The 16,943-nt window shown below is 45.4% G+C and overlaps 19 non-coding genes across 19 annotated transcripts; all 19 read right to left on the bottom strand.

Moving 5' to 3' along the window:
• Positions 1-70: 70 nt before the first annotated feature.
• Trnat-agu lies at positions 71-142 on the bottom strand. Its single transcript has one exon. It is a non-coding gene; the product is annotated as a tRNA-Thr (tRNA).
• Positions 143-463: 321 nt separating this feature from the next.
• Trnak-cuu lies at positions 464-536 on the bottom strand. Its single transcript has one exon. It is a non-coding gene; the product is annotated as a tRNA-Lys (tRNA).
• Positions 537-974: 438 nt separating this feature from the next.
• Trnar-ucg lies at positions 975-1,047 on the bottom strand. Its single transcript has one exon. It is a non-coding gene; the product is annotated as a tRNA-Arg (tRNA).
• A 545-nt stretch (positions 1,048-1,592) lies between these two features.
• On the bottom strand, positions 1,593-1,664 carry Trnat-agu. The gene has a single exon. It is a non-coding gene; the product is annotated as a tRNA-Thr (tRNA).
• Positions 1,665-1,985: 321 nt separating this feature from the next.
• Positions 1,986-2,058, bottom strand: Trnak-cuu. The gene has a single exon. It is a non-coding gene; the product is annotated as a tRNA-Lys (tRNA).
• Positions 2,059-2,496: 438 nt separating this feature from the next.
• Positions 2,497-2,569, bottom strand: Trnar-ucg. The gene has a single exon. It is a non-coding gene; the product is annotated as a tRNA-Arg (tRNA).
• A 542-nt stretch (positions 2,570-3,111) lies between these two features.
• On the bottom strand, positions 3,112-3,183 carry Trnat-agu. Its single transcript has one exon. It is a non-coding gene; the product is annotated as a tRNA-Thr (tRNA).
• Positions 3,184-3,504: 321 nt separating this feature from the next.
• Positions 3,505-3,577, bottom strand: Trnak-cuu. The gene has a single exon. It is a non-coding gene; the product is annotated as a tRNA-Lys (tRNA).
• A 438-nt stretch (positions 3,578-4,015) lies between these two features.
• On the bottom strand, positions 4,016-4,088 carry Trnar-ucg. The gene has a single exon. It is a non-coding gene; the product is annotated as a tRNA-Arg (tRNA).
• A 542-nt stretch (positions 4,089-4,630) lies between these two features.
• On the bottom strand, positions 4,631-4,702 carry Trnat-agu. Its single transcript has one exon. It is a non-coding gene; the product is annotated as a tRNA-Thr (tRNA).
• A 321-nt stretch (positions 4,703-5,023) lies between these two features.
• Trnak-cuu lies at positions 5,024-5,096 on the bottom strand. The gene has a single exon. It is a non-coding gene; the product is annotated as a tRNA-Lys (tRNA).
• Positions 5,097-5,534: 438 nt separating this feature from the next.
• Trnar-ucg lies at positions 5,535-5,607 on the bottom strand. Its single transcript has one exon. It is a non-coding gene; the product is annotated as a tRNA-Arg (tRNA).
• Positions 5,608-6,149: 542 nt separating this feature from the next.
• Positions 6,150-6,221, bottom strand: Trnat-agu. Its single transcript has one exon. It is a non-coding gene; the product is annotated as a tRNA-Thr (tRNA).
• A 7,693-nt stretch (positions 6,222-13,914) lies between these two features.
• Trnar-ucg lies at positions 13,915-13,987 on the bottom strand. Its single transcript has one exon. It is a non-coding gene; the product is annotated as a tRNA-Arg (tRNA).
• Positions 13,988-14,529: 542 nt separating this feature from the next.
• On the bottom strand, positions 14,530-14,601 carry Trnat-agu. The gene has a single exon. It is a non-coding gene; the product is annotated as a tRNA-Thr (tRNA).
• A 321-nt stretch (positions 14,602-14,922) lies between these two features.
• Positions 14,923-14,995, bottom strand: Trnak-cuu. The gene has a single exon. It is a non-coding gene; the product is annotated as a tRNA-Lys (tRNA).
• A 438-nt stretch (positions 14,996-15,433) lies between these two features.
• On the bottom strand, positions 15,434-15,506 carry Trnar-ucg. Its single transcript has one exon. It is a non-coding gene; the product is annotated as a tRNA-Arg (tRNA).
• Positions 15,507-16,048: 542 nt separating this feature from the next.
• Trnat-agu lies at positions 16,049-16,120 on the bottom strand. Its single transcript has one exon. It is a non-coding gene; the product is annotated as a tRNA-Thr (tRNA).
• Positions 16,121-16,441: 321 nt separating this feature from the next.
• Positions 16,442-16,514, bottom strand: Trnak-cuu. Its single transcript has one exon. It is a non-coding gene; the product is annotated as a tRNA-Lys (tRNA).
• Between the last annotated feature and the right edge of the window lie 429 nt (positions 16,515-16,943).

Below are 16,943 nucleotides of genomic sequence, written 5' to 3'. Positions count from 1 at the left end.
ATAATTTTTTTTATCCTTGACCGCTTTTTTCGAAAGGGCTACGGTAGAAGGGGCTTTTACAAAATTCATTTGCCCCCTGTGAGGATCGAACTCACGACCTCTGGTTTACTAGACCAGCGCTCTGCCACTGAGCTAAGGAGGCGCCGCCTAGCGCAATTTTCGGGTACTGTATTCTTGTGGACTAGTGAATCGGAGCCCTTCAGCTGGAAACGCACCGCATTAGCGACCATTATTTGTATTTAGTTAGCACAGCTGCTGCTTTCTTACACATCTCACACGATATCGATGTACGCCTAAAACTTCAAAACAACACATTTAATTCATTTCAGAGTTACTTTCAGCTTCAAAAACCATTCCTCTGATATTCATACGAAGCTAGGCATCGTCGTAACCCGTTACGTTCATTACGCAAGGCTCACGAGAGGGGCGCAGGTTGCATCCGCGTAGACACAAAATTTGGCGCCGCCCAGCGTGGGGCTCGAACCCACGACCCTGAGATTAAGAGTCTCATGCTCTACCGACTGAGCTAGCCGGGCTCCACACAACGCGTTACGAGCCATACAGTATTTATGCGACCTGCGACCCTCTATGGAAGATCCTTTTGACTACAGCTTATTTCCTGCTGCCACAAATGAGCTACAATCCTATTCAATGAAAAATTGTCTCCGAAAGGCATCAAATCTACTTGAAATGATACGTGGCTATCAGCACCATTATTCAACACACATGCTCGACTGTGCGCAGACGCCTGTGGCGTAGCTCTTGGGTCCTGAGTCAGACGCAGTAGTTCCAAGAAAACTCTCCTGATCGGCACTGTGCCGAAAATTTCGCTACACAACCCCTTTGTCTTGCTTGAGCTTCAGGTAGACGCCGGTTTGCAGCCAGGAAGCGCACAGCAGCAACTTTCAACTAGTTTTGTAGTACTCAAACAACACAGTAAAACAGCATGCATCTTTTGCAGAACTGGAAAAACTCGACCGTGACAGGATTCGAACCTGCAATCTTCGGATCCGAAGTCCGACGCCTTATCCATTAGGCCACACGGTCACTGGCGCAATATGCTTCCCCACACACACCTCATTTTCGCCATTTGTACGCTTGCCGGAATGAATTTCCCATCTTTGACGCAATTCTCCATCTCCAATTTCAGTACTAAAAAGGCGACGCTACTTCTTGCTGTGTCCCATCGCAAGTTACATTCAAGCCCTTATGACGCTGATCAAACAAGAGATTGCAAATCAGCTTCAATCGCTTACTGCCATCTCAGTCGGTTGCAGAAGGTACCTCACCCTATGTCATACAATGGCGAGTTGCCGCTATTACCAAAGCGGCGGCGGCGCCGACGACGACGACGACAACCGCGAGGGTCTCTACCAGGGGTAGAAAATACATCACAAGAACTAAGTATTTCACGTCGGCATTCTCCGGAGACTGCCAAAAGCAGCAGTTTCTGGTGCCTACTTTAATAGCACCATTCGCACTATTCATTTGCGAGAGCACTTCTTTAATACCGCACCCATTCATAATTTTTTTTATCCTTGACCGCTTTTTTCGAAAGGGCTACGGTAGAAGGGGCTTTTACAAAATTCATTTGCCCCCTGTGAGGATCGAACTCACGACCTCTGGTTTACTAGACCAGCGCTCTGCCACTGAGCTAAGGAGGCGCCGCCTAGCGCAATTTTCGGGTACTGTATTCTTGTGGACTAGTGAATCGGAGCCCTTCAGCTGGAAACGCACCGCATTAGCGACCATTATTTGTATTTAGTTAGCACAGCTGCTGCTTTCTTACACATCTCACACGATATCGATGTACGCCTAAAACTTCAAAACAACACATTTAATTCATTTCAGAGTTACTTTCAGCTTCAAAAACCATTCCTCTGATATTCATACGAAGCTAGGCATCGTCGTAACCCGTTACGTTCATTACGCAAGGCTCACGAGAGGGGCGCAGGTTGCATCCGCGTAGACACAAAATTTGGCGCCGCCCAGCGTGGGGCTCGAACCCACGACCCTGAGATTAAGAGTCTCATGCTCTACCGACTGAGCTAGCCGGGCTCCACACAACGCGTTACGAGCCATACAGTATTTATGCGACCTGCGACCCTCTATGGAAGATCCTTTTGACTACAGCTTATTTCCTGCTGCCACAAATGAGCTACAATCCTATTCAATGAAAAATTGTCTCCGAAAGGCATCAAATCTACTTGAAATGATACGTGGCTATCAGCACCATTATTCAACACACATGCTCGACTGTGCGCAGACGCCTGTGGCGTAGCTCTTGGGTCCTGAGTCAGACGCAGTAGTTCCAAGAAAACTCTCCTGATCGGCACTGTGCCGAAAATTTCGCTACACAACCCCTTTGTCTTGCTTGAGCTTCAGGTAGACGCCGGTTTGCAGCCAGGAAGCGCACAGCAGCAACTTTCAACTAGTTTTGTAGTACTCAAACAACACAGTAAAACAGCATGCATCTTTTGCAGAACTGGAAAAACTCGACCGTGACAGGATTCGAACCTGCAATCTTCGGATCCGAAGTCCGACGCCTTATCCATTAGGCCACACGGTCACTGGCGCAATGTGCTTCCCCACACACACCTCATTTTCGCCATTTGTACGCTTGCCGGAATGAATTTCCCATCTTTGACGCAATTCTCCATCTCCAATTTCAGTACTAAAAAGGCGACGCTACTTCTTGCTGTGTCCCATCGCAAGTTACATTCAAGCCCTTATGACGCTGATCAAACAAGAGGTTGCAAATCAGCTTCAATCGCTTACTGCCATCTCAGTCGGTTGCAGAAGGTACCTCACCCTATGTCATACAATGGCGAGTTGCCGCTATTACCAAAGCGGCGGCGGCGCCGACGTCGACGACAACCGCGAGGGTCTCTACCAGGGGTAGAAAATACATCACAAGAACTAAGTATTTCACGTCGGCATTCTCCGGAGACTGCCAAAAGCAGCAGTTTCTGGTGCCTACTTTAATAGCACCATTCGCACTATTCATTTGCGAGAGCACTTCTTTAATACCGCACCCATTCATAATTTTTTTTATCCTTGACCGCTTTTTTCGAAAGGGCTACGGTAGAAGGGGCTTTTACAAAATTCATTTGCCCCCTGTGAGGATCGAACTCACGACCTCTGGTTTACTAGACCAGCGCTCTGCCACTGAGCTAAGGAGGCGCCGCCTAGCGCAATTTTCGGGTACTGTATTCTTGTGGACTAGTGAATCGGAGCCCTTCAGCTGGAAACGCACCGCATTAGCGACCATTATTTGTATTTAGTTAGCACAGCTGCTGCTTTCTTACACATCTCACACGATATCGATGTACGCCTAAAACTTCAAAACAACACATTTAATTCATTTCAGAGTTACTTTCAGCTTCAGAAACCATTCCTCTGATATTCATACGAAGCTAGGCATCGTCGTAACCCGTTACGTTCATTACGCAAGGCTCACGAGAGGGGCGCAGGTTGCATCCGCGTAGACACAAAATTTGGCGCCGCCCAGCGTGGGGCTCGAACCCACGACCCTGAGATTAAGAGTCTCATGCTCTACCCACTGAGCTAGCCGGGCTCCACACAACGCGTTACGAGCCATACAGTATTTATGCGACCTGCGACCCTCTATGGAAGATCCTTTTGACTACAGCTTATTTCCTGCTGCCACAAATGAGCTACAATGCTATTCAATGAAAAATTGTCTCCGAAAGGCATCAAATCTACTTGAAATGATACGTGGCTATCAGCACCATTATTCAACACACATGCTCGACTGTGCGCAGACGCCTGTGGCGTAGCTCTTGGGTCCTGAGTCAGACGCAGTAGTTCCAAGAAAACTCTCCTGATCGGCACTGTGCCGAAAATTTCGCTACACAACCCCTTTGTCTTGCTTGAGCTTCAGGTAGACGCCGGTTTGCAGCCAGGAAGCGCACAGCAGCAACTTTCAACTAGTTTTGTAGTACTCAAACAACACAGTAAAACAGCATGCATCTTTTGCAGAACTGGAAAAACTCGACCGTGACAGGATTCGAACCTGCAATCTTCGGATCCGAAGTCCGACGCCTTATCCATTAGGCCACACGGTCACTGGCGCAATATGCTTCCCCACACACACCTCATTTTCGCCATTTGTACGCTTGCCGGAATGAATTTCCCATCTTTGACGCAATTCTCCATCTCCAATTTCAGTACTAAAAAGGCGACGCTACTTCTTGCTGTGTCCCATCGCAAGTTACATTCAAGCCCTTATGACGCTGATCAAACAAGAGGTTGCAAATCAGCTTCAATCGCTTACTGCCATCTCAGTCGGTTGCAGAAGGTACCTCACCCTATGTCATACAATGGCGAGTTGCCGCTATTACCAAAGCGGCGGCGGCGCCGACGACGACGACAACCGCGAGGGTCTCTACCAGGGGTAGAAAATACATCACAAGAACTAAGTATTTCACGTCGGCATTCTCCGGAGACTGCCAAAAGCAGCAGTTTCTGGTGCCTACTTTAATAGCACCATTCGCACTATTCATTTGCGAGAGCACTTCTTTAATACCGCACCCATTCATAATTTTTTTTATCCTTGACCGCTTTTTTCGAAAGGGCTACGGTAGAAAGGGCTTTTACAAAATTCATTTGCCCCCTGTGAGGATCGAACTCACGACCTCTGGTTTACTAGACCAGCGCTCTGCCACTGAGCTAAGGAGGCGCCGCCTAGCGCAATTTTCGGGTACTGTATTCTTGTGGACTAGTGAATCGGAGCCCTTCAGCTGGAAACGCACCGCATTAGCGACCATTATTTGTATTTAGTTAGCACAGCTGCTGCTTTCTTACACATCTCACACGATATCGATGTACGCCTAAAACTTCAAAACAACACATTTAATTCATTTCAGAGTTACTTTCAGCTTCAAAAACCATTCCTCTGATATTCATACGAAGCTAGGCATCGTCGTAACCCGTTACGTTCATTACGCAAGGCTCACGAGAGGGGCGCAGGTTGCATCCGCGTAGACACAAAATTTGGCGCCGCCCAGCGTGGGGCTCGAACCCACGACCCTGAGATTAAGAGTCTCATGCTCTACCCACTGAGCTAGCCGGGCTCCACACAACGCGTTACGAGCCATACAGTATTTATGCGACCTGCGACCCTCTATGGAAGATCCTTTTGACTACAGCTTATTTCCTGCTGCCACAAATGAGCTACAATCCTATTCAATGAAAAATTATCTCCGAAAGGCATCAAATCTACTTGAAATGATACGTGGCTATCAGCACCATTATTCAACACACATGCTCGACTGTGCGCAGACGCCTGTGGCGTAGCTCTTGGGTCCTGAGTCAGACGCAGTAGTTCCAAGAAAACTCTCCTGATCGGCACTGTGCCGAAAATTTCGCTACACAACCCCTTTGTCTTGCTTGAGCTTCAGGTAGACGCCGGTTTGCAGCCAGGAAGCGCACAGCAGCAACTTTCAACTAGTTTTGTAGTACTCAAACAACACAGTAAAACAGCATGCATCTTTTGCAGAACTGGAAAAACTCGACCGTGACAGGATTCGAACCTGCAATCTTCGGATCCGAAGTCCGACGCCTTATCCATTAGGCCACACGGTCACTGGCGCAATATGCTTCCCCACACACACCTCATTTTCGCCATTTGTACGCTTGCCGGAATGAATTTCCCATCTTTGACGCAATTCTCCATCTCCAATTTCAGTACTAAAAAGGCGACGCTACTTCTTGCTGTGTCCCATCGCAAGTTACATTCAAGCCCTTATGACGCTGATCAAACAAGAGGTTGCAAATCAGCTTCAATCGCTTACTGCCATCTCAGTCGGTTGCAGAAGGTACCTCACCCTATGTCATACAATGGCGAGTTGCCGCTATTACCAAAGCGGCGGCGGCGCCGACGACGACGACAACCGCGAGGGTCTCTACCAGGGGTAGAAAATACATCACAAGAACTAAGTATTTCACGTCGGCATTCTCCGGAGACTGCCAAAAGCAGCAGTTTCTGGTGCCTACTTTAATAGCACCATTCGCACTATTCATTTGCGAGAGCACATCTTTAATACCGCACCCATTCATAATTTTTTTTATCCTTGACCGCTTTTTTCGAAAGGGCTACGGTAGAAAGGGCTTTTACAAAATTCATTTGCCCCCTGTGAGGATCGAACTCACGACCTCTGGTTTACTAGACCAGCGCTCTGCCACTGAGCTAAGGAGGCGCCGCCTAGCGCAATTTTCGGGTACTGTATTCTTGTGGACTAGTGAATCGGAGCCCTTCAGCTGGAAACGCACCGCATTAGCGACCATTATTTGTATTTAGTTAGCACAGCTGCTGCTTTCTTACACATCTCACACGATATCGATGTACGCCTAAAACTTCAAAACAACACATTTAATTCATTTCAGAGTTACTTTCAGCTTCAAAAACCATTCCTCTGATATTCATACGAAGCTAGGCATCGTCGTAACCCGTTACGTTCATTACGCAAGGCTCACGAGAGGGGCGCAGGTTGCATCCGCGTAGACACAAAATTTGGCGCCGCCCAGCGTGGGGCTCGAACCCACGACCCTGAGATTAAGAGTCTCATGCTCTACCGACTTTTTTTTTTTTTTTTTTTTTTTTTTTTTTTTTTTTTTTGTTTTTTTTTTTTTTTTTGTTTTTTTTTTCCTTTTGACTACAGCTTATTTCCTGCTGCCACAAATGAGCTACAATCCTATTCAATGAAACAAATTGTCCTAAACGCATCAAATCTACTTGAAATGATACGTGGCTATCAGCACCATTATACAACACACATGCTCGACTGTGCGCAGACGCCTGTGGCGTAGCTTTTGGGTCCTGAGTCAGACGCAGTAGTTCCAAAAAAACTCTCCTGATCGGCACTGTGCCGAAAGTTTCGCTACACAACCCCTTTGCCTTGATTAAGCTCCAGGTAGACGCCGGTTTGCAGCCAGGAAGCGGACAGCAGCAACTTTCAACTAGTTTTGTAGTACTCAAACAACACAGTAAAACAGCATGCATCTTTTGCAGAACTGGAGAAACTCGACCGTGACAGGATTCGAACCTGCAATCTTCGGATCCGAAGTGCGACGCCTTATCCATTTTTTTTTTGATGGGATTCGAACCCACGCGTGCAGAGCGCATTGGATTAGCAGTCCAACGCCTTAACCACTTTTTTTTTTTTTTTGTCCAACGCCTTAACCACTTTTTTTTTTTTTTTTTTTTTAATGCCTTATCCATTTTTTTTGTCAGACGCCTTAACCACTTTTGTTTTTTTTTGTTTTCTTTACTTTTCTTTTTTTAACTTTTTATTTTTTATTTTGTTTTTGTTTTTTTATTTTTTAAAGGAGAATAGAAGCTTAGCAGCATGAGGCAGGTGGAGGCAAAACGGGCAGGGGTCTGAGACTTGAGGCCTGGCCGTGATGTCTCCCCCCAGTCCCGTTGCTGAGGTGCTTCATTATAATATTCTTGATGGAGTATGGAAGCTATGCTTTGTGTTCATCCTACTCCTGAACCGATTGAGCCTTCATTTTAGACAAAAAATTTAGTTCATGTTGAGGCATTAGCAATTGAAGCTGATAGCTTGTAGCGTGTGCGGTATTTATTTAGTGGATATATATTATTCCCACTGCTTCTTGACAACAAAAAACATGCCTTTTTGTAACAAAAAAGTAATCATGAAGCAATGGATGCTGATTGTTTATATTTGGTTGCTCATGGTCTAGTTCTTCTTTTTTTGTATTAATTTGTTTGTTTTATTTTCGCTTTTTTTTTCTTGTAAGGGAAGAATCTTCATTGAATGCAAAAAATAAGTGTTATGGTAAGGCACTATTGCCATAGCCTTATTGTCTTCTTGATAGGTATAATAATAATAAAAAAAGGAGAAAAATCCTCTTCCATTAAAAGAAATGAGACTTCCATGTTAGTAATAAAATCGTAAAAAAAAAAAAACTTATCTGTACCCTACGATGGTTATGTTTTTGTTGTTTCTTGTTCTTAATTTTTTTGTCTTTTTTTTTCTTTTTAACGTTTTTTTTTTTTTCGGCTTCTGCTGTGGAACGAACAAAATAGCCTTCTGAGTTAGCAGAGTATAATTGATGGTTATATGAAGCTGGAAAATTGTAATTTTTTTTTCCTGGTTTTTAGAAAACAAGCGTCCATTCGCTTAAAGAAATGATTTGTGTTTATCTCAGCCGCATGTCAACCAATGCCCAGTCGCTCAAATACTATTTTTAGCATATTGCCGTAGTACTTCTTGTGATCTTTATATTTCAGGGCTCTATAAAAAGCAAACTTCAAGTTCACGTAAAACTCAATGGAATTGTCAGATCCCAGGTGATTAATTACGTAGTTCACATAGTGTCCCATTAACCAGTGGACGGAGTTGTTTTTTGCTGCGGGAAAATAGCGAGTCTGAGGCCTGAGGAATGTCACAGGGGGAAAATTTTCTACCGAAGACCTCGTAAGAAATGCAAGTTGTTCTCTAATCCAATTACAGATTTGTAGATTCCCACCGCACGTTAATCTGTGCACTAACGTATCGATCAGTTTGCATTTGAGACATAGATTCGTTTCGCTAATGCCGATTGCATGTAGCCTTTCATTAGTGCTGATGGTCCCATTCACTGTTTTATACCATGTTGATTTGACGTCGGATGGAAGACCACGCATATGAATATTTTCCCATATGGCGTCCCAATCAAAATGTGGGTATTTGCTTTCTAATTTGTTTCTCCCCTCCATTTTCCTTCGATGACACAGAATATCGCGGGCCGTGATCCGTCGTGAGTTGATTATGGCATTGCCAAGATAGCTGAGTTCCACGAAATATACTCGAACGTGCTGGAGCCGGTTATTTATTTTTTGCACATTCACCGGTGGCTGTAGACTTGCAGGCCTGACAACTTCAAATAATTTAGTTGTAACGCTGTCAGCGTGGTCGCTAAGGATAGTGGCGGTCCTTTTTATAAAAAGTGCAGACGCCTTATTTCTAATGTCAACTAAACCTAAACCTCCTTTCCTGGGATCTAAGGTCGCTGTTGTTGCAGCTACTCGGAATATTTCACCTCTCCACAGATAACTGGCAATGGTAGACATTATCTGTTTTCCAATCATTTTTGGTAACGGGAAGATCTGCGCTGTAAAGTAACCTTTGGAGAGGAGGCAGTTGTTAATGAAAAGTACCCTCTGAAACTGGTTCATATTACGGGAAAGGTTTTCTCTTGTTATTCCAAGAATTTGTCCTGACGTATTTCTCCAATTGATAGCTGCCATTTTCAATGGACAAGGCGTCAGCGTTATTCCCAGTGCTTTGCACTGGGTGACTTTTGTCGCCCAGGCTAATGTGGTGTGTTGAAAACCCCGTAGGTTTAAAAGTTTGCTTTTGTTTGCGTTGAGACTCGCTCCGGAGACGCTACAGTACTTCTTAATTAGTATGTCCAATTTCGAAATGTCTTCGGCATTACGCACTACGACTCCGACATCATCGGCATAGGCGTTTATAACAGTTCGGTGAGCAGATAATGTGAGGCCAGTCAGGGTGACATGAACACTGCGGAGAAAAGGCTCTAAAGACAGCACGAAGAGGAGCATTGAGAGGGGGCTGCCTTGAGGCACGCCACGCCTGATCTGGATCTGCTTGGTCCTCTGGCTGTTGACTGAGATACAAGCGCTGATTCCTGTTGCAATATTTCTAATCACACTTAGGACGCGCTCATTAAAACCTATTTTCTTCAGTGTGGCATTAAGGAATCTATGATCCACACGATCAAAAGCTTTCTGGAAGTCAATAAACATGATAGCACATTTGATATTGGTCACAGCAGTGATTGCAATTACATCTCTATATTCAGCTATGCTTTTAAAAATACTCCTATTAGGAACACATGACTGGTATGGGCTTACTATCTTTGTAGCGAGCTGTGAGAGTCTGTTGTTTATAATTCTGCTGATAATTTTATAATCAGAGTTTAACAGAGAGATAGGACGAAAGTTATTAAGGTTTGTTTTTGCAGTAGTTTTTGGAATGAGTACTATTGTACTCTCTTTAAAAACAGAAGGTATCTGTTTTCCCTGAAGCACCTCGTTTGTGATTCGGGTAAACATGTCACCAATCAAAGGCCAGTATCGTATATAAAATTCAACAGGCAAACCATCCGGTCCCGGTGATTTCTTCAAAGGAGACTTGCAGATGGTTCTGTAGATTTCTTCGTTAGGACACTCGACGAGAAGGTTTTCGTTTTCCTCATCCGACACCTGAGGAGCTATGGAACTAAGGTAATCATCGAAGGACTCGTCACATACAGGACTGACTGAGTATAGGTCTTCGTAATACTTGTGCACTGCATTGACGATGTCTCTCTGAGTCGTGAGTGTCTCGCCATTTTCAGACTGAAGTCCATCGATGAAGGTGCGTCTCCTATTTCTTTCGTGCCTCAGTAGATGGTACAAGGAAGCATGTTCATCCTCCACGACTGTTTTAGCCTTTGATTTTATTTTCAGACCCTCCATCTGCTGTCTTTTAATGCTGAGCAATTTGGCCTTGGTTCGCTTGATATCTACCAGACGGATGTTGGAAGTGTCTGCCTGCTCGTATAGATTTCGCAGCACGGTGTAATAAAATTCTATGGAATTTTTCAAGTCTTTCGATCGTTGTGCACCATAATGGATGAGAACTTTTCGCAGTTTAGGCTTTGCCCTGTTGCACCACCAGTCTAGTACTGAGACATGCCTGTTTACGGAGCGGAGGCACATCGCCCACGCTTCTGTCAAACTTTCCTCTAGTCCGTCTTCCTGCATCAGTGACATGTTAAGGTGCCATTGACTTCTGAAACGACGAGTAGGTGGCGCAGTAAGGCTGACGGTAGCAAGCACGGCACTATGATCAGAAAAGTAGACAGGAGTCATCTCCGCTTTAATGAAAGAGCTGACTAGACTTTGCGATATGTAGAGTCTGTCAATTCTACTTCGTGATTGAGGACCGATATATGTGAAAGCCACAAATGTGGGATACGTTATTTCCCAAGCATCTTTAAGCTGTAAAACAGTGACAAAACGCTTCAATTCATTGCAGTTATTAAAATTTGGAACCTGGTCTTTTTTATTGATCACACAATTAAAATCACCGCCGATTATAAGATCCGTTGGGTTTTTCCGCAATAAATAAATGATCTCGTCTTTAAAGAACTGTGCTCTTGCCATTCTATTGGATGTGCCGGAAGGGGCATACAGATTGATAAGAGTAAAACCAAAGACTTTTATACCTATCGCTCTGCCGGATTCCAATCTTTCAATATCTGTGACAGGGATCCCCTCCCTGACTAAAATTGCTGTCCCTATGTTAGTGTCAAGCGAGACATTTGAAATAGACAAATATCCTGGCACTGCAAGGTTAGTGAGTACAACTTCTTGTAGGAAAACAATGTCCGTCCCTGACTCATATAGGTACTCTTTGAGCGCCGCAATTTTAGTCGTCGATGTAATCCTGTTAATATTGATAGTTGCAAAAGTATACGCCTGGGACATTTAGTTTACATAAAAATGTACATAAAGGAATAAAAAAAATTGTAAAATAATGATAAAAACAGGGAGCTGTGTCGCTTCTAGAAGGGATAAAATATTCCACTTCAACAAGCACCTGCAAGAATAATCTACAGAGAAATACCTATGAGTATGGAAAATTCATGAACCACTGCGTTTGGTTCCTCCGAAAAATGACTAAGACAATAGGACAATCAGAACGTAAAGCGGTTCAACGATATTTTTTCCCCCTTTTTTTTTTTTTTTTTGGTGAATGGTGATCCTCAGTGTGGTGGAGTATTCCTAAGTTCTCGGGTTTTAGTTTTGCAGAGGGGCTTTCCATCAGTAATGGTACTTGAAGGTACATCCTTAGGTTTTTCTGTAATAATTTCATACAGGACATTCTTGGCCGTTGCGTCATCTTGTCCAGGTTGTTGTTTGCTTTGGTTACGGGAAGCTTTGAGATTAGGTTGCGGTTTGAGTCTACGTCTTTGGACATCGTGGTTCAACGCGCCGTCCTTCGCGTTGTCTATCTTCACCACCGTCGAGACCGAAGCTGCCTCAACAGTGTCCTGTTCATGACGTCCACTTCCTTGTCCTTCCGGCACTAACTCCAGGGCACTGACTGAATCGGTTGGTTGGGGGTCGGTAAGTTCGTGAATGCGGTTCTGCTCCGTCACCTCATGGGGTTCGGAGTGCGGCACGTCCGTCGCCGCGACAACCGTTACTGCTTCGCCTCTGTGGTCGGTTGGTACCTGTGCGGCAGCCGACAGCGGTTGGGTTGTCTTAGCCGCTGTCGTCATTTCCATACATGTGCTGTCTGTTTCCTCTAACACATTTGCGTCACACTGCTTCTGTTTGCGGGTGGAGGGGGAGTTGCGGGAGGACTCGCCGTCCGAGCCGTCATCAGTCACCTCCAACGGTCGTTTCTTATTCTGAAGATCGCATTCGGGAACAGAAGGGTGACTTGTTATTACTTGCAGAGGTGGGAACTCTGTGTTAGTTACAGCGGGCATTGTAGAAGTACCTGCACCACTGTCATTAGCAGAAGGAGGGGAGTTGTTGCTTGGTAAGACGTCGCTAAGGGTCAATTTTTGACGCTGTGTTAGATTATTCCGGAGGACAAAAACACGGCGTGGACAATCTTGTCTGAAATGACCTGTCTCGTTACAAATATTACACGTACGCTCCTGTCCAGAATAAACAACATGTGCTTTATGACCTGCAACAGATATATGGGACGGAATATTGGCTTTCACCTCCATTTCGACGGACCTAATGCCATTATAACACTGTATCTTGTACAGCTTCGACCATCTTTCGTTAAAGATGGATTTAACTTCCCCATATTTAGATAGAGCGTCTTTGATCAACTGATTGTCAACTTCGATAGGAACGTTCAAAATCCTCACATTGGTGTACATGATATCAGCTTTTCGTACAGAAACATTACTTTTTGAACCATCTCGATGAACAAATTCAACAGAATTACCCCATTTTGCAATTAACTTATCGATAGTCACGGAGTTCAGAAATTTAACATAAACACAGTATTTTTCAGCATCTAACTGCGTGGTGTGAACAGAGTCAGAATTGATACAGATTACCTCTGTGAGCCAGTCATGGATCTCCAGTGCAGTGGGTTGGACCGGCCGGGTTTCCTTCTCGAACGAGAAGACTAACGTATTCTTCCTGACGGTGTCAGACATGATCTTCCGTGCCGACGAAATTCCGGTACAAACCGAAATCGCGACGAAGAACGAAACGGAGAATGGACAATAACACTTCAAAAACACTTATCAGGACCACCAAATGCAATAACACTACGAAAATGCACAGACAGCTGTACGTAAACACAAAACACCGGCGATTGCGCAGGCGTGTGCGGAGCAAGCAACAAGCACGTCCGACCGCGGCGACGGCTAAAGCCAGAATGCCGACTGAGCTAGCCGGGCTCCACACAACGCGTTACGAGCCATACAGTATTTATGCGACCTGCGACCCTCTATGGAAGATCCTTTTGACTACAGCTTATTTCCTGCTGCCACAAATGAGCTACAATCCTATTCAATGAAAAATTGTCTCCGAAAGGCATCAAATCTACTTGAAATGATACGTGGCTATCAGCACCATTATTCAACACACATGCTCGACTGTGCGCAGACGCCTGTGGCGTAGCTCTTGGGTCCTGAGTCAGACGCAGTAGTTCCAAGAAAACTCTCCTGATCGGCACTGTGCCGAAAATTTCGCTACACAACCCCTTTGTCTTGCTTGAGCTTCAGGTAGACGCCGGTTTGCAGCCAGGAAGCGCACAGCAGCAACTTTCAACTAGTTTTGTAGTACTCAAACAACACAGTAAAACAGCATGCATCTTTTGCAGAACTGGAAAAACTCGACCGTGACAGGATTCGAACCTGCAATCTTCGGATCCGAAGTCCGACGCCTTATCCATTAGGCCACACGGTCACTGGCGCAATATGCTTCCCCACACACACCTCATTTTCGCCATTTGTACGCTTGCCGGAATGAATTTCCCATCTTTGACGCAATTCTCCATCTCCAATTTCAGTACTAAAAAGGCGACGCTACTTCTTGCTGTGTCCCATCGCAAGTTACATTCAAGCCCTTATGACGCTGATCAAACAAGAGGTTGCAAATCAGCTTCAATCGCTTACTGCCATCTCAGTCGGTTGCAGAAGGTACCTCACCCTATGTCATACAATGGCGAGTTGCCGCTATTACCAAAGCGGCGGCGGCGCCGACGACGACGACAACCGCGAGGGTCTCTACCAGGGGTAGAAAATACATCACAAGAACTAAGTATTTCACGTCGGCATTCTCCGGAGACTGCCAAAAGCAGCAGTTTCTGGTGCCTACTTTAATAGCACCATTCGCACTATTCATTTGCGAGAGCACTTCTTTAATACCGCACCCATTCATAATTTTTTTTATCCTTGATCGCTTTTTTCGAAAGGGCTACGGTAGAAAGGGCTTTTACAAAATTCATTTGCCCCCTGTGAGGATCGAACTCACGACCTCTGGTTTACTAGACCAGCGCTCTGCCACTGAGCTAAGGAGGCGCCGCCTAGCGCAATTTTCGGGTACTGTATTCTTGTGGACTAGTGAATCGGAGCCCTTCAGCTGGAAACGCACCGCATTAGCGACCATTATTTGTATTTAGTTAGCACAGCTGCTGCTTTCTTACACATCTCACACGATATCGATGTACGCCTAAAACTTCAAAACAACACATTTAATTCATTTCAGAGTTACTTTCAGCTTCAAAAACCATTCCTCTGATATTCATACGAAGCTAGGCATCGTCGTAACCCGTTACGTTCATTACGCAAGGCTCACGAGAGGGGCGCAGGTTGCATCCGCGTAGACACAAAATTTGGCGCCGCCCAGCGTGGGGCTCGAACCCACGACCCTGAGATTAAGAGTCTCATGCTCTACCGACTGAGCTAGCCGGGCTCCACACAACGCGTTACGAGCCATACAGTATTTATGCGACCTGCGACCCTCTATGGAAGATCCTTTTGACTACAGCTTATTTCCTGCTGCCACAAATGAGCTACAATCCTATTCAATGAAAAATTATCTCCGAAAGGCATCAAATCTACTTGAAATGATACGTGGCTATCAGCACCATTATTCAACACACATGCTCGACTGTGCGCAGACGCCTGTGGCGTAGCTCTTGGGTCCTGAGTCAGACGCAGTAGTTCCAAGAAAACTCTCCTGATCGGCACTGTGCCGAAAATTTCGCTACACAACCCCTTTGTCTTGCTTGAGCTTCAGGTAGACGCCGGTTTGCAGCCAGGAAGCGCACAGCAGCAACTTTCAACTAGTTTTGTAGTACTCAAACAACACAGTAAAACAGCATGCATCTTTTGCAGAACTGGAAAAACTCGACCGTGACAGGATTCGAACCTGCAATCTTCGGATCCGAAGTCCGACGCCTTATCCATTAGGCCACACGGTCACTGGCGCAATATGCTTCCCCACACACACCTCATTTTCGCCATTTGTACGCTTGCCGGAATGAATTTCCCATCTTTGACGCAATTCTCCATCTCCAATTTCAGTACTAAAAAGGCGACGCTACTTCTTGCTGTGTCCCATCGCAAGTTACATTCAAGCCCTTATGACGCTGATCAAACAAGAGGTTGCAAATCAGCTTCAATCGCTTACTGCCATCTCAGTCGGTTGCAGAAGGTACCTCACCCTATGTCATACAATGGCGAGTTGCCGCTATTACCAAAGCGGCGGCGGCGCCGACGACGACGACAACCGCGAGGGTCTCTACCAGGGGTAGAAAATACATCACAAGAACTAAGTATTTCACGTCGGCATTCTCCGGAGACTGCCAAAAGCAGCAGTTTCTGGTGCCTACTTTAATAGCACCATTCGCACTATTCATTTGCGAGAGCACTTCTTTAATACCGCACCCATTCATAATTTTTTTTATCCTTGATCGCTTTTTTCGAAAGGGCTACGGTAGAAAGGGCTTTTACAAAATTCATTTGCCCCCTGTGAGGATCGAACTCACGACCTCTGGTTTACTAGACCAGCGCTCTGCCACTGAGCTAAGGAGGCGCCGCCTAGCGCAATTTTCGGGTACTGTATTCTTGTGGACTAGTGAATCGGAGCCCTTCAGCTGGAAACGCACCGCATTAGCGACCATTATTTGTATTTAGTTAGCACAGCTGCTGCTTTCTTACACATCTCACACGATATCGATGTACGCCTAAAACTTCAAAACAACACATTTAATTCATTTCAGAGTTACTTTCAGCTTCAAAAACCATTCCTCTGATATTCATACGAAGCTAGGCATCGTCGTAACCCGTTACGTTCATTACGCAAGGCTCACGAGAGGGGCGCAGGTTGCATCCGCGTAGACACAAAATTTGGCGCCGCCCAGCGTGGGGCTCGAACCCACGACCCTGAGATTAAGAGTCTCATGCTCTACCGACTGAGCTAGCCGGGCTCCACACAACGCGTTACGAGCCATACAGTATTTATGCGACCTGCGACCCTCTATGGAAGATCCTTTTGACTACAGCTTATTTCCTGCTGCCACAAATGAGCTACAATCCTATTCAATGAAAAATTATCTCCGAAAGGCATCAAATCTACTTGAAATGATACGTGGCTATCAGCACCATTATTCAACACACATGCTCGACTGTGCGCAGACGCCTGTGGCGTAGCTCTTGGGTCCTGAGTCAGACGCAGTAGTTCCAAGAAAACTCTCCTGATCGGCACTGTGCCGAAAATTTCGCTACACAACCCCTTTGTCTTGCTTGAGCTTCAGGTAGACGCCGGTTTGCAGCCAGGAAGCGCACAGCAGCAACTTTCAACTAGTTTTGTAGTACTCAAACAACACAGTAAAACAGCATGCATCTTTTGCAGAACT

This window comes from Schistocerca americana, chromosome 7 (genome assembly GCF_021461395.2).
Source record: "Schistocerca americana isolate TAMUIC-IGC-003095 chromosome 7, iqSchAmer2.1, whole genome shotgun sequence".
NCBI classification, from domain to species: domain Eukaryota; kingdom Metazoa; phylum Arthropoda; class Insecta; order Orthoptera; family Acrididae; genus Schistocerca; species Schistocerca americana.
This window is presented reverse-complemented; position numbering and strand designations above follow the sequence as displayed.